At 39.6% G+C, this 17160-nt stretch overlaps 1 non-coding gene across 1 annotated transcript; it reads left to right on the plus strand.

The window, feature by feature from the left end:
• The first annotated feature begins 4937 nt into the window (after positions 1 to 4937).
• LOC127099902 (small nucleolar RNA R71) lies at positions 4938 to 5044 on the plus strand. The gene has a single exon (XR_007794364.1). It is a non-coding gene; the product is annotated as a small nucleolar RNA R71 (small nucleolar RNA).
• The last annotated feature ends 12116 nt before the right edge of the window (positions 5045 to 17160 follow it).

The raw sequence follows: 17160 nt of genomic DNA on the forward strand, positions 1-17160 counted from the left end.
CCATTCAAATAATTAGTCTCGGTGAAAATAAAAATAAAATAAAATAAAATTAAATAAATGCGAAAAAGTAAAATGAAAAACCATGGGTTGCCTCCCATGCAGCGCTTGTTTAACGTTATTAGCTTGACGATTAGAATTTATGCACCTGTAGTAGTAGGAATCGGTGGATCAATCAGAGTGTGGCTTGAGTAGTATGCTGGAATGTCTCCTCCTTCGTAGAGCTTCAGTCTTTGTCCATTTACAATGAATGGACTACAGGTTTCGTTCTTGATTTCTACGGCTCCGGATCTCAGAATCTTGGATACTTGGAAAGGGCCAGTCCATCTTGAGCGTAGCTTTCCAGGGAAGAGTCGTAACCTAGAGTTGAAAAGGAGAACAGGGTCGCCTATATTGAAGTTTCTCTTTACTATTCTTTTTCCGTGATAGGCTTTTGTTCTCTCTTTGTATATTTTTGCATTCTCGTAGGCAGCTTGCCTAAGTTCTTCTAGTTTATGAATGTCAAGGGTACGCTTTTCTCCGGCGGTCAGGTAGTCTAAATTCAAAGTTTTAATGGCCCAATAGGCCTTATGCTCTAACTCGAAAGGTAAGTGACAGGATTTTCCATAGACCAGTTGGTAAGGAGTAGTTCCTATAGGGGTTTTGAAAGCGGCTCTATGGGCCCATAATGCTTCTTGAAGCTTCTAAGACCAGTCTCTCCTAGAAATAGAAATAGTTTTCTCTAGGATTTGTTTTATCTCCCTATTGGATACTTCTACTTGGCCACTAGTTTGTGGATGGTATGGTGTTGCTACTCTATGCCTAACTCCATATTTTCTTAAAAGTTTGTCAAATATCCTTGATATGAAGTGTGATCCTCCATCGCTTATGACTAAACATGGTGTTCCAAATCTAGGGAATATATAGTTTTTAAATAGTTTGATCACTACCCTAGTGTCGTTTGTGGGTGCAGCTATAGCTTCAATCCACTTAGACACATAGTCTACAGCTACCAAGATATACCTGTTTCCTAAGGATGGTGGGAAAGGTCCCATGAAATCTATACCCCATACGTCGAAGAGTTCTACTTCCTGAATGTTTCTTAGAGGCATTTCATCACGCCTTGAAATGTTTCCAGTGCATTGGCATCTATCACATTTGACAATGCAAGCATAGACATCACGCCACATGGTAGGCCAGAATAGGCCAACTTGAAGAATCTTGGCGTATGTCTTAGAGGTGCTCGCATGTCCACCATAAGGTGCAGAATGACCATGCTCGATAATATTATTTACCTCTTCTTCTGGAACGCAACGGCGAAAAATGCCATCTTGACCCCTTTTGAAAAGGAGCGGTTTGTCCCAATAGAAGTTTCTCACATCATGGAAGAATTTCTTCTTGCGGTGGTAGTCAAGATCAGGGGGTACTATATCAGCAGCTAGGTAATTAACGAAGTCTGCATACCATGGTACGTTACTTACTGCTAAGGAATTTTGAAAGTGCTCATGAGTGCTTAGGTTATCAACGTCAATGGTTTCTAGTTTAGCTATCAGTCTATCATAGGCGAAATCATCATTTATGGGTACTAGTTCTGGTTTTAGATGTTCTAGCCTAGAAAGATGACCGGCTACTACATTTTCAGTGCCTTTTTTATCTCTTATATCTAAATCAAACTCTTGTAGTAACAGAATCCATCGGAGTAACCTGGGCTTGGCATCTTTTTTACTTAATAGGTAACGAATGGCAACATGATCGGTGTAAACTATAATTTTTGCTCCTACTAGATAAGATCTAAATTTGTCTATAGCGAAAACTACAGCGAGTAATTCTTTTTCAGTTGTTGCATAGTTAAGTTGGGCAGCGTCTAGGGTTCTACTGGCATAATAAATGGCATGTAATTTTTTATCTTTCCTTTATCCTAGAACGGCTCCAACTGCATAATCACTAGCATCGCACATTATCTCAAAAGGTTCTGACCAATCGGGTGGTTTCATAATGGGTGTTGATACTAATGCTTGTTTTAAAAGATTAAATGCGTCATTACATTTTTCATCGAAAATGAATTCAACATATTTCATTAAAAGTCCAGTTAAAGGTTTAGTTATTTTGGAGAAGTCCTTAATAAAACGCCGGTAGAATCCAGCGTGTCCCAGAAAGCTTCGGTCTTCTCTGATGGTTTTTGGTGGTTTTAGGTTTTCTATAACTTCTATTTTAGCTCTATCTACCTCTATACCTTTTTCGGAAACTATATGTTCTAAAACTATTCCTTCGGTCACCATGAAATGACATTTTTCCCAATTTAGCACGAGGTTCACCTCCATGCATCTCTCCAGGATTTTCTCAAGGTTAGCAAGACAATTGTGGAAATCAAATCTGCAAACCGAGAAAGCATCGATAAACACTTCCATGATACCATCTAGGTAATCTGCAAAGATTGACATCATGCAGCGTTGGAAAGTAGCTGGGGTGTTACAGAGGCCGAATGACATTCGTCTGTAGGCAAAAGTTCCATAAGGGCATGTAAAGGTAGTTTTTTCTTGATCTTCGGGGTGGATAGGTATTTGGAAGAATCTTGAGTATCCATCTAGATAGCAAAAGTAAGAGTGTCTGGATAGACGCTCCAACATCTGGTCTATAAATGGTAAAGGGAAATGATCCTTCCTGGTTGCTTTATTTAATTTTCTATAATCTATACACATCCACCATCCTCCTTCTAACCGTTTTGCTACATGTTCGCCTTTATCATTTTGCACGACTGTGATGCCTCCCTTTTTAGGTACTACATGCACAGGGCTCACCCACTTACTATCCGAGATCTGATAGATTATACCTGCCTCAAGTAACTTAAGAACTTCCTTTTTAACAACATCACTCATTATAGGGTTTATTCTTCTCTGATGTTCTCTAGAGGGTTTTGAATCTTCTTCGAGCGAAATCCGATGCATGCTTATGGATGGGCTTATACCTTTCAGGTCAGAGATATTATATCCTAAGGCTGAGGGATATCTTCGTAAAACGTCTAAAAGTTGGTTCGTTTCCTCTTGGCTCAAGGTAGCACTGACTATAACTGGACGATTCATCTCTTCATCGAGGAACTCATATCTCAGATTCTTAGGCAGTTCCTTGAGTTTAAGGTTGGTTTCTTAGGGCATGGCATGAGATCTGGGGTAAGGGATAAACATTCGTAAAGGTTATCATCGATGTAAGGTTTCTTAAAGTCATCATCTTCCATTATGAGAGTTGATGGTAACTTAATTGTTTTTATAATTTCTTCTTGTTCTACTTCTCTAACACATTCATCAATGATATCTAAGGCATAACACGCATCTCCCATCATAGGTGCCATAAGAAATTTCGAAAGTATAAATTCTATTTTCTCGTAACCTACCTCAAAGGTCAACTTCCCTCTCTTGACATCTATTATTGCTCCTGCATTCGATAAGAATGGTCTACCTAGAAAGATTGGTATATCATTATCCTCTTTGATGACAACAAAATCAGTAGGGATAAATAACTGAACTATCCTAACAGGAACATCTTCTAAAATGCCTATCGGATGCTTAACAGATCTATCGGCTAACTGAAGTGACATCTTAGTAGGTTGTAATTCTCCTAAGTTTAACGTCTCACAAACAGCTAAGGGCATTAAGCTCACACTAGCTCCTAAGTCTAGAAAAGCCTTTTCGATGACATGACTACCGAAAAGACAAGGAATTGAGAAATTTCCAGGATCTTTATCTTTTTTGGCTAATTTATTCTCGAAAATGGCATTACATTCCAAAGGCTTCGGATCGTCTAGTCTACGTTTGTTGGTAAGGATGTCTTTGAGAAACTTTGCATAAGAAGGTATTTGGGTGATGGCTTCTGTGAAAGGGATTTCTACGTGAAGTTTTTCTATAATTTTAATAAATTTTTGATATTGGTTATTGATTTGGGTTTGTTTGAGTGTTTGCGGATATGGTATAGGTGGTTTATATGGCGGGGGTGGTACATAAGTTTTATCTTTAGGTTTTTCTCCTTTTTCTTGACCTTCATGTCTTTCAGATTCCTCTGGTTCCTTTACTTCATCTGTGGGTTTGGTATATTCTTTAGAAGTTTTGGGTTCACTCAATCTAGGGTTTGGTGTCTCATCATAAGCGTTCCCACTTCGTAGGGTAATGGCATTGGCTTGTCCTCTCGGATTTTGTTGAGGTTGTCCAGGGAACTGTCCTCCAGGTGTAGTCTGAGGGGATTGGTTTAAAGCTACCTGAGAGATCTGGGTTTCAAGCATCTTGGTATGAGTAACTATTTGGTCAACCTTGGTTCCTAACTGAGTAATCAATTCGTTAACATGAATGTTCTGGTTCATGAACTCCTTGTTTTGTTGGGTTTGAGCGGTGATAAAATTTTCCATAATTTTCTCAAGGCTCGGCTTTGGTGGTACAGGTTGCATATGTTGATTTGATCTTGGGGCTTGACAACTAGGTCTCGGAGGTGCATTATTTTGGATAGGGTTATTGTTTTTAGAGGAGAAGTTCAGATGATTCCTCCATCCAGGGTTATAGGTATTAGAGTATGGGTTCCCTTGGGTGTAGTTCACTTGCTCAGAGTGGGTTTCGTTTAATAGACTGCATTCTGCAGATTGGTGTCCTTTGATTCCACATATCTCACAATCCGACGAAACTGCGGCTACAGTATTCGGGTTTATGCATATATGCTCGACCTTAAGGGCTAATGCGTCCATTTTAGCTTGCATCATGTCTATAGAGCTTAGTTCATGCACTTCTCCTTGGGCTTCCTTCGTCTCAACTGTCACTCGTTCGACACCCCATGATTGATGGTTTTGAGCCATATCTTCGATGAGGGAACTAACTTTAGGGTAAGGTTTGTTCATCAGAGCACCGCCTGCGGAAACGTCGATGGTCATGTTAGTGTTATAATGAAGTCCATTATAGAAGGTTTGAATGATTAACCAATTTTCTAAACCATGATGTGGGCATGCTCGTAACAACTCTTTATATCTCTCCCAAGCTTCGAACATCGATTCTCCTTGGTTCTGGGTAAATCTAGTTATATGGTTTCAAAGAACGGCGGTTTTACTTGGGGGAAAGTATCTAGCAAGAAAAACTCTTCTAAGGTTATCCCAAGTCGTAATGGAATTGGGTGGAAGGGAATCTAACCATGATAGGGCTTTATCTCTGAGGGAAAAAGGGAATAATCTTAAACGTATTGCCTCAACAGAAGCTCCATTGGTTTTAAAAGTGTCTGCTAATTGAAGAAATATTTTTAAATGGTTGTTTGGGTTCTCGGTAGCGAAACCTGCGAATTATCTCTGTTGCACTAGTTGCAACAGGGATGGTTTAAGTTCGAAATTATTAGCTGGGATGGTTGGGTTTACTATACTAGAACTAGGTTCTTCGTTAGATGGTTGGGCAAAATCCTTAAGAGGTCTTTGGTTTTGATCTTCGACCATAACTCTCTTAATTCTATGAAAGAATAAACATGCGCGAGCGTAACGTTCAGGTTCTGCTAGAGGGTATACTAAGCTTAAACTTCCGGTGCTGCGAGTTCTTCGCATTGACCAACGAGAAATAGCCTAAGTCTAAATGATATAACAACAGGGAAATGAAATTTGACGAAATTGGTCCCCGACAACGGCGCCAAAAACTTGATGCGTGCTTTTCGCAAGTATACGAACGCGTCAGAGTAATATAAAAGATTGTCGAATCCACAGAGACCAAATGTCAAAATAGGTGTTTTTAGAGTGTGCAATGAAAAGTGAAGTGTTGAATAAAGTTCAATTAATAAAGACAGGGTCGAATGTAATTCACATAATCAATTATGAAATTCTGGTGTAGTCAGAATTCAGATGTTATCCACCACGACATGACATCTGATCTAACATTGTAACTAATACAGCAAGATAGTTATTAACCATTGTACTAATATGCACAGGTTCACAGATGTCACGACATCTCATTCTATGTCACCCTAGAATGTATGAACCCCTGGTTCTGTGCTTCAGGAAGAAAGACTCAATAGAAGTCAAACCTAGCACTCACTTCAGTTGTTTTCTTCCATAGTTATCAGCATGATGTCTTACTGTTGATTTGAACATCATCTGTTACAGCATTACAGGTTTACCTTATTTTATAACTGGCACAATTATAACATGCAAAAGGTAAAAACACAAGTAATTGTTAACCCAGTTCAGTCCAACATGACCTACATCTGGGGGCTACCAAGCCAGGAAGAAGATCCACTATTAGTAGTATCAATTCAGAGTTAAACTCCCCCGTTTACAACTCATCACTTAATCCCTACCCAATGCAATCTATACCTAGGAACTCCTAGATAGAAACCTCCAGTTTCCATTCCTATCACTACAAATACAATGTAATGTGCAAACACCTTGAACTTGCTTCACAGCTTCATTCAAGAACATAATCACTCTTGCCTACAGGCTTTGAGTAACAATCACTCTCAGGTTTACCACTGAGAAACACATGGTAACCTTCCCACAGATTGGGAGGTTTACCTTACACACACCCCTAAAAATTCATTCTAGGAGGCTTACAAAGACTAGATTACAATCAGCTATTTATAACCTAATCACCCAAGTGGATTTGGGCCTTCAGAAATCGCAGCAAACTTCTCCTTTGCTGTTACAACATCAGCAGCAACTTTCTGCTATAAACAAGGTCTTCAATCTTTTAGTTCCTAAAATATCTCCATATTTAGTTCCTAAAATATCTCCATATTTAGTTCCTAAAATATCTCCACATTTAGTTCCTAAAATATCTCAAGACCTCCACAAATAATGCCACATAGGATTCTAACTAATTTCCACATATTAGTGTGCTAACAAATATGCTATTTGTTAGGTTCCTTAATTGTAGCTTGGTTGTTGGTTTCCTGGATTTTCTCTAAGCTGTTGACTTCCTGAAGAATAGCCCAAGAAAAAGCTGAAACAGAAAACTGAACAACCTACAATTTAGCATATGCTGTCAGGCATGAATGTCACGACATTCAGCTTGACATCAAGGTCCATATGCTGAGTCTGTTTTTCCAGAAAACAGACTGTACAATTTTGCTGACCTGTACATGATCAAAATGACCATACTACAGTAACAACTTACGTTAATAAATGTCAAATACTCCAACTTAACATTTACACATTTGGCCTTAAGTTAGTTCTGTTATTCTCTTGAAGAACAAACTAAGTTACATGCTGAAGTATAACAGAACACCACTCTGTCTAATCTTCAGCAGCTGCTTTCAATGATGAATGTTATAACATCCAGTTTGACATTCAGTCAGTAGGCCTTATGCCAGGTCTGGTTCTTCCTTGATAACCAGACTGCAAATAATCTAAGTTCTAACTGAACTCCTGCTGTTCTATTCCTTAGTATCTGTTAACAGGTATGAGTGTCACAACATCCAGTTTGACATTCAATAAATCCTGTGTTAGCTAGTCCTGCAGTAACTACAATGTAGTCACACATACATGTTATGACATCAGTCAAGACATTAGTGTTTTACCATATAATGCAGCCAATTAAACACCTACAAACTCCCCCTTTGGCAAATTTTTGGCTAAAACACTTTGATCCCCATAACAGAGTTCATAGCAACGGGATCACACACCTAGCAGGAAAAATTACTAGCTAATACACTCAGAGTGGCAACACACTCACACACATGGAAGTTAAATAAAAACTTCACACAGCAGCACAAAAACAGAAGTTAAATATAAACTTCAACACACAGCTGCTGCAAGGGAGGGAATCTTCAGATCTGTCATGAGAGTCTGTTGTAGAGACCCACTCTGTTTGTTAGGGGTAGTGGTGGTTATTACTCCCCCTTTTTGTCAAAAATGTTGCCAAAGCCAACAACATAGCCAGAGCACAATGACAGAGTTCCAGACTTGGTTTTACTTCACAGTTTCAACCAAGTTAACATCCACTTGATCTTGCTTCACAGCTTCGATCAAGTAATCACCCACTTTTGCTTTACAGTAGGTACAGCCATATCAGATTCCAAGACTTTGAGTCTGACATCTTGATCCACTCCTGGGATGAACACTTTCTTGAACTCCAGCAGGCACATAAGATATCTTATGTTAAAACATCACATATGACATCTTGTGAATACTCTGTCCTTTTTGTTAACAAGGCAAACTATCAGCAGTTTAAACCACATAATAGTAGTTTAGTCAGCAGCAGGAGCAAAACCAATTACTAGTTATGGCTACTAGTAATACACACATGCACAAGGGTACTTCTTCTCCCCCTAAATCTGTGCATTCATCAAATAACAACTGTTGTAACTCCAGCACCTGTACCAACCAGAATGTCCTACTGGCATATGCTTCCATATTGTCATGACATCCGGTCAGACATTCTTCTGCTCACTCAGCCTTGACACATACCAACTTTATCCCACTAGCTAACAGGTTTCCAAACCTTGTTATCTGAGAACACATAGACCACAAGCTTGATGATTACTTGCAGTGCAAGGACAGAACTCCCCCTGTCATGAACAACCCATTCTCCTCTTGAAGCTTGGAGATCACACATGGGCATATCCAACATCCCAAAGTTGGACCTTCACATACTTCCTGATTCAAAGAGACTCCAGACCACTTGATGAATGGAAAACATAAGACGCATCTTCATGTCTTCAAGAGCACACCCTCTGTTCAACCCTCTTAGCTGAACACATTCACACTCTGTGTCAATCTCTCTTCTAACCAGAACAGAAGACCACTTCATAAGATGTTCTAACATCAGCTGGGACATCCTTCATAACAGGACAAGGCACACCATCTGATAGTCTTCAGATATCACTGAGTCACCGGGTTGATCAAGAAGAACCCAAACATACATTGGGACATATACATTTTCATCCCATTACAAGAGATAATCTTCCATAGATAGCTCAGAACTCCTACCACAAGCTCCAAGGGATGAATAGAAAACACCTCCTTTAGTCTTCAACTTACTACTTTTCTGCTCAAAAGTAATTTGTCTCAGACTTTCCTCAAGAATAATCAGCTGCCATATGGATTATCTTGATTCTTCGAACTCACTCCTGAGATAGACCAAATGCCACTGGTTGATTACCTCCTTCATGAATCCTCATATGAAAAAGTCAAATGCTGCTTTTTGACCTCCCCAAGTTTATCAGACTTCTCCCAAAGATATTCTGACCTTCCAAGTGAGACTTGAACTTCAAGCTTTTTGAAGTATCCAATCTACAACCCTGTAGACCTTTCTATCTCAAGTTGATGTGCCACTTCACCAACTAAGAATCTAATGTTGAACCAAATGTCACAACATTGTGTTTTGACATCCAGCTGTTGAATTCAGCTCCTTCTTCTGCCACTTGAAAGAACTTCCTCCCTACACAGAACAAGAGTTCAATGTTCTCATAGACTTGATTGTGGAACCAAGTTTGAGTAAACAACCTCCATCCTGCAGGTTTGCAGTTAAGTCATCCAAGCTCACACCTTGATGAATCCCTGCTTCTTCTCCAAAGACATCAGACACTCTGATGTATGAGTCTTCAGAAGGACCAGTTAGAAACTAACCCTTCAGCTCTACCAAGGATTCCACATCCTAAGGCAAGGCTGTTTCCATGATGTCAAGACTGCTGCCACTTGTTTCTTGACTTCACAGTGTGCATAAGCTAATGCACTTCCTTACCTAGATCAGAAATAAACTGATCCAAGTAACCACCATCAAGACTATGATGTCTTCTTCTTCTTGTACATACCAAGGCTGAACATGTTTCTTGCCAGGAAACCTTTTCAGAGATCATATGCTTTTGCTGCCACCAAAGAGATAGATCATAAGCCAATGTACTGTCCTTCCTGTGATTCTGCACAGGGTCTTGAAGAAGTGATGTTCCAACATCTTTGAGAACATCAGTTATCTTGAGCTCCAAGGATAATCAATTAAACACTTGCACTTGGCACAAGTAGACATTGATCTTAAATCCTTTCCCAATCATCCCTTCAGATACTTCCACCATAAGAATACTTTGAAAATACTCTACTTGTGTCAACATCTTCTGCTTGCAAGCACCTAGACAATTTTGAAAGTCTTCCCAGATTAAATTCACCCTTAGGAATGAGAGTGATGAATTCTTCCTTGCAAATGTGTCACACAACCACCAGAACCCATGTGACACAGGTCAACAGCCAACCAGACCCTAGGCTGACCAGACTTGAGGAGGTTAACCAAAACTCCCCCTCAACTTAACAATCATGGATACTCCACACCAATATCCATGCATTGTACACATATGTCTCAACATGACATACACTATCCCTACCAGTGGCAACTAACTCCTCCAATCAGACTCCAGCTGACCATAAGTACTAGTGAGACACACAATACCAGTCGATAGTAGTTATGCATTGCCAGGGCATACTACTTCAACCAACCTCTGAATCTTCATATTCTTACTCCTTGACAGAACTGCCACTTCTGCACGTGGTGTTTGAATAACATGATTCATGGTTCCAATCCTCGTAGATGATACAGCACTCAGGTTACCCCATTATTGACTGCTAACATCCAGGGGACTTGTCTTCCAACACAGCATAGTACTTCAGGGAACACCTATCCAGCCCTGCTCAATCTACAGGAATATGCCAAACAGCAGGAGATTGCACACTGCCACATCTCAACCAGCTCAACTTTTAGAGATCAGACTTCTAAAGGTGACCTTCTTGAGCACACATACAGTTGACCCTTCCCTTGTCAACTTAGCACACACAGATGTCTCCTCTTCCAGGTCAGGAGTAGGTTCCAAACAGAAGTATCCCTTTGTTTGATACCTAAAAACATCTGCTCTTCAACCAGTAGCTGCATACTTGTTGAACAACATGTTCTAACATCGCATAGAACATCAGTTCCACCTCCTTGGAACAAACCTTCCTTGAAGGTCTTCAAGGTCTTCATACACCCTACTCAAGTGAGTAAAAGAATCAGTGATTAAGTGATTCTTACCATCCTGAAGTGAGAACGTCATGATGAGTGGACTTGAGGGGACTCAAGTATCTTTGACATCTTCAGTAGATTATGATGAGATCTTGAATACAGTAGCCTTACATCCACATGAGGGGAAACAACATCAGAGTTTGAGTTTTGCCAGGTATTATGCAGCGGAAATCATAATACAACTCAACCTATGAACACACACTTCACCAGATCAGCCTCCAAGACCATACCACGTTTGAATGTGATTCAATACTGGCACAGCTGTCCTACACACAGGCCAATTGCCACCCTCCAGATGAAGGTGAGAAAAACAAGAAAGGGGGGGTTTGAATTGTTTTGAAAAATAAGCGCTTTTCAAAATGAAAATCACACAAGGATTTTATACTGGTTCGCTTATAACACAAAGCTACTCCAGTCCACCCGGCCAAGGTGATTTCGCCTTCAACAAGGACTTAATCCACTAATCTTGAAAGATTACAAACAACACCTAAGAGAGAAGAAAATCTCTTAGTCTTCTCAAGTCTACAGACCACACAAAGTCACTTGAGGAAATCAAACAAATAAAAGATACAAGATATGCAATCTAGAGTGCTTCTAAGAAAGCAAGTATTACAAACTTAAGAACAGATTTTTCACTTAATAAGCAAAAGCTTAGTGAAATTCTTTGAGAGCAAAGATGATTTTCTTGAGCGTGAAATAATTCAGTATAGTTTTGGCTAGTTGATTTCTTGTTGCTGAATGTTGATTGCAGCTCTATTTATATATGAGTTGAAGTAGTGGTTGAACTGGTGGATATTAGAAGGAGTTTACTCCATTTCATAAATAGCTTCTGCATTTTAACTTTTCATCTTTGAAGTGACTACTTACCACAAGTAGTATCTTCTCTCTTGGAAGTGGAGATTAACGTCTCTTTCTCAATTGGGAAATCCATTTGAAAATCTTTACTTGTCTTCAACGTTACTCTTTCATGATTAGCAAATCCATAATCAGAGTATTTGTGTATCTGGAGAAACTTGGAATCTTGCTTCTGATGTTGATCTAAATAGATTCTTCAGAGAGCGTTGTTCAGAGTCAGAGGTTCTAGGACTTTCTTCTTGTTCAGACGCTTCTGATACTTGTTGTTTAGTTCAGAGTTTGACTTTCTTGAACTTGTTTCTACATCAGAGCTTCTGATCATTTGATAATATACTTCTGATCGGGTACTTTATCTGATGATGTCATCAGAGTCCTGCACACTTAGAAACTTTTCGTTACGGTGCCATTTTTGGTTTCATCCTTTGTTATCATCAAAATCAAGGAATCTGTTGTATCACAATTTTTGTTCTTACAATCTCCCCCTTTTTGATGATGACAAAACAACTTTAATTAGCAGATGAAACATGAATAAAAATAGATCAGATAGACAGAAGCTCCCTCTGAGATAGTACTAGGGAGTTTAGAGGTTCTGAAGTTCTTACCAGAGTTTCTTAAGTAAAGAGGTTTCTGAGATTTTCTGCAATTTCTTAAGTCCAAGTTAGATAATATTGTTTATATATAAAAAAATATGTTGCAGAATGCTTAAGGTTTTAGACAATATTTTCATCAGAGCTAATAATTACTTTCTCCCCCTTTTTGTCAGAATCAAAAAGACATAGTAAAAAAGAGTAAAGAGAGAAAAAAAATAGATAAAGAGAAAAACTTTAAAATTCATAGATAGAAGCACAAAGGCAACAAACAAAACATCAGGTTCAAAAGAACAAGAAAAACATCAGAGTCAAAAGAAGACAGAAGCAAAAACAATAGGCAAGCAAAAAACAAATAACTCCTAAGTGCCTAAGGGTTCGGAGGCGGAGGCATTCTCTGAAGCAGCATAGCAAGCATGTTCTGGATGTTGTCGTTGACAGTATCTTGCTTGTCCATTCTGGCCCGGAGTTCATTCTGATCTTTCTTGAGTTCTTTCAGAGTCTCAAGAACCATAGGGATCACAGAGGAGGACTCTCCCAGAGTCAGAGCCTGCTGAGCTTCAGCTTCTGCAGCAGCTTGAGCTTCTGCATCTGCCAGAGCCTTTGCTTCAGCTTCCTTTTGCCTTAGAAGTTCAGCTTCCTTAGCAAGTCGTTCTTCTTCTAACCTTTTTGCTTCTTCTGCTTCTCTGGCCAACCTTTCTTCCTCAAGCCTTCTGGCCTCAGCTTCTCTGGCAAGTCTCTCCTGGACTCTTGCCTCAGCATCTCTGATGTAATCATTTCTGACTTGTTCAGAGATACTCTTCAGCCTAAAAGACTCAGATGTCATCCAGCCAATGACTCTGTTCCAGTGTGTCCTTACAGATTTAGGATCATCACTGATTTCAGAGTTTGTGACTAGAGAATCAATCTTTTGAGCTGAAGCCTCTGCAATCATAAAGATGGCTTCCTTAAGGGTAGGTTTAGAAAGCTCAGGTTCAGGTTCTGGTTCAGAGGTATGAGGTGGAGGGCTGAGATTTAAGGTTTGAGGTTCAGATTCTGACTCAGGTTGAGGTTCAGATTCTGCTTCTGGTGAAGGTTCAGATGTTTGGGAAGAAGCATAAAGAGGGTTTAGGTCTAAAGGATTAGAGTCTTCTTCAGGTACAGCGGGAATTTTTGGTGGGGTGATATCAGAGGTGTGGGGATCGGATGGTTGAATTTCAGAGGGTTGAGTTTCAGAGGGTATGGTGGTTGTTTGTTGTGGTGGAAGTGAAGTTGTTTCAGGTTCTGTGGTTTGTGGTTGTTGTGAAGCAAGTCTATGAGCATATAGAGTGGCTATTGTTGGGGAGTCAGGATCAGAAGGTTCAGGGTCAGAGGAAACAGTAACGTAGGGAGGTGATTCAGGTTCAGAGGATGAAGAAGAAGAAGTGCTTTGGTGAGTTTGTGCAGGTATAGAGGGAGGAATGAAGGTTCTGGCTATGTTTAGAACTGGTGTTGGTTGGGAGGTTCTGGTGATTGAGGGTGTAATGTCAGAAGAGGTATAAATGGGTTGTGAAGAGAGAGGGTTAGAGGAAGCCATCTGAAGATTAGAGGAGACAGGAGGAACAGACTTACCAGTGGAGATTTGCAGAGGAGCTGAAGATCCGCTTCCAGAAGCTCCGTCAAGTCTGGCTTTCTTTGCTGGTGGAGCTATCTTTCTCTCAGAAATACCTCTCTTGTATCTGACTAAGTCTTCTTCAGAGTCCAGACAGTCATCGAGGCTGAAATCAGATATATCCACACCATCATCCAGTAGACGCTGAAGATAGATGGCAACAGCATCTCTTGGCTCGTTCTTGAAGAATCTAGCAAGGCCATGAGGCATCTTCCTCTGATCTTTCAGACTATCCCAGGATACTTCCAGAGTTGGTTTGACTTGTATTTTCTTGATAATCCCCATACTCTTGAGGTTTCTGGCATTTAGAGGCTTTCCCACATCAATTGCCAGATCATCCATACATCTGGTCTTTTCCAGCTCATCTACTAGTTTATGCTCAATGAAGACGTCAGATAGCAATCTTCCCAGAGGAATGTAGGATCTGGGCTTCATGTTATTCCTGGTTTCTCTGACTGAATCCCTCAGATATCTGAACAGGAGAGCAGGGAGATTGATCTTCACACCCTTCTGAATGAAGTACAAAATGCATTTCTGGTCTGCATTAATGTAATCAGAAGAGTTGGAGGCTGGACGATGGTGGATAGTTCCCAGAATTATCTTCAGCCACACTCTGAGGTTCTGGTGTAGCTCCTTGTTCTTAGAGGGGTTTCCTTCAACATTTGGTTTGAAGATTGTTGGGTTTATCACATCAGTTATGCGCTTTGACCTAGGAGGAATGTTGTAGATCCTTTTTCCTCCACTTTGCTCCATATTCAACAAGGAAGCAATAGACGCTTCTGTGATAACTATCTTCACTCCCAGAACAAATGAGACAATGAAGTTGTCATCTGCATCTGCATGTCTCCAAAACTCTTTGACCAAAAGAGGGTAGATTGGACCATACAATCTTTGGAAATAGTTCTCCCACCCTTGTTGACGCAGTTCTCCAGTTAGATCAACGCCATTTCTTTTTAGGTTGTCGAAATCAACCAGCGATTCACACAAGACGTCCAAACCTTCAAAGGGAGTTGAAAGGTTTATGTGGCGTTCACGGTGAAGAACGTGAGGTTCTTTGTAAACCGGGGTTATGGTGACACCAGTAACCGTTGGTGTTTGAGTGTTTGAGGTTTGGGGATTAGAACTTGATTCCATCTGTTGAGAGAAGTTAAAAACTTCTTGTTGTTGAGCATCCATGAAGAAGAAGATGAAGATTGAAGAAGAACTTGCAGAGAATGCTTCGAAAGAGGGTTTAGGGTTTTAGAATGAGTGAGAGTGATAAGTGTGAAAAGTGAGAGAAAGTGTTTATATACCCTAAGTCCAAACACATGCAAAACGACACACATTCCAGCGTTAGCACAAAAATCAAAATAGCACGTTTGGGGGGAAAAATGATTACAGCTAATAAATGAATGTCTAATCCCAACAGTACGCACACTGCTCTAGGAGATTTCAAACGTTCTGACCTTTGATTTCTTTTGACAGTTGTCTAGAAGTTCTAGGGTTAGACGTTTGGAGTCCACGTGTTGATGTATCTGATCTTCAGGAATACCAAAGGGTTGGTTTCTGAAGATTTCTAACTCAGATATCTTCTTAACTTGGTAGAAGTATCAGAGTCAGAGGCAGAAGTACATTTGTTTACATCAGAGTCACATTTTACATTTTCAGAGCCATATTTCACTCAGGGCAATTTTTAATGTTCAGATGTTCTAAGATGAAAAGAAATCTATCTTCAGCTAGAGGCTTAGTAAAAATATCTGCCCATTGATGTTCTGTATCAATGAACTTCAATGTTACTATCCCTTTCTGAACATAGTCTCTGATAAAATGATGTTTTATTTCTATGTGTTTGGCTCTGGAATGTAGAATGGGATTCTTACTTAAACAAATAGCAGCAGTATTATCACAAAAGATAGGAATGTTACTCTCAAAGATTTGTAGATCTTCTAGCTGATGCTTCATCCAGAGCATCTGAGTTGTGCACAGTGATGCTGAGATGTATTCTGCTTCTGCAGTTGATAGAGCAATAGTTGACTGTCTTTTGCTAGCCCAGGAGATTAAATTGTTTCCCAGAAGCTGGCAATTTCCAGAAGTACTTTTTCGTTCTATTCTATCTCCAGCATAATCTGCATCACAATAACCCGAGAGTCTATACTCTGATGTTTTCTCATACATCAGGCCCAGGTTAGGAGTTCCTTTCAGATACTTAAGAATTCTTTTAACTGCTGTTAAATGAGATTCTCTAGGATCTGATTGGAATCTGGCACAAAGACAGACACTAAAGAGAATATCAGGACGAGTAGCAGTCAGATAAAGGAGAGAGCCTATCATACCTCGATAGAGCTTCTGACAAACCTTGTTGCTTACCTCTTCCTTTTCCAGAATGCAAGTTGGGTGCATAGGAGTTTTTGCAGAGTTGCATTCAGTCATATCAAACTTCTTCAGAACGTCTTTAATGTACTTGCTTTGATGAATGTACGTGACTTCTGGAGTTTGATTGATTTGAATTCCCAGAAAGAACTTTAGTTCTTGCATTAAACTCATTTCAAATTCTGCCTGCATTAACTTAGAAAATTCTTGGCAAACAGAGATATTAGCAGAACCAAAAATAATATCATCAACATAAATCTGGCATATCATGAGATCATTATTAAGGTTTTTACAGAAGAGTGTAGAATCAACTTTCCCTCTGATAAAATTTTGTTCCAGAAGAAAATTGCTTAAACGTTCATACCAAGCTCTGGGAGCTTGTTTAAGTCCATATAAGGATTTTTTAAGTTTAAAAACATGTTCTGGAAAGTTTGAATTTTCAAAACCTGGAGGTTGATTGACATACACTTCTTCTGAAATATAACCATTAAGAAATGCACTCTTGACATCCATTTGGTATAATTTGATAGAATGATTAATAGCAAAAAGATACAAGAAGACGAATAGATTCTAACCTCGCGACTGGAGCAAAAGTTTCATTATAATCAATACCTTCTTGTTGACTATAACCTTGAGCTACCAGTCGTGCTTTGTTTATGACAACTTCTCCTTTCTCGTTCAGCTTGTTTCTGAAAACCCATCTGGTTCCAATGACATGAGTGCCTCTGGGTTTAGGAACAAGATCCCAGACATCATTCTTGGAGAATTGATCTAA

This window comes from Lathyrus oleraceus, chromosome 6 (assembly GCF_024323335.1).
Source record: "Lathyrus oleraceus cultivar Zhongwan6 chromosome 6, CAAS_Psat_ZW6_1.0, whole genome shotgun sequence".
Classification (NCBI taxonomy): domain Eukaryota; kingdom Viridiplantae; phylum Streptophyta; class Magnoliopsida; order Fabales; family Fabaceae; genus Lathyrus; species Lathyrus oleraceus.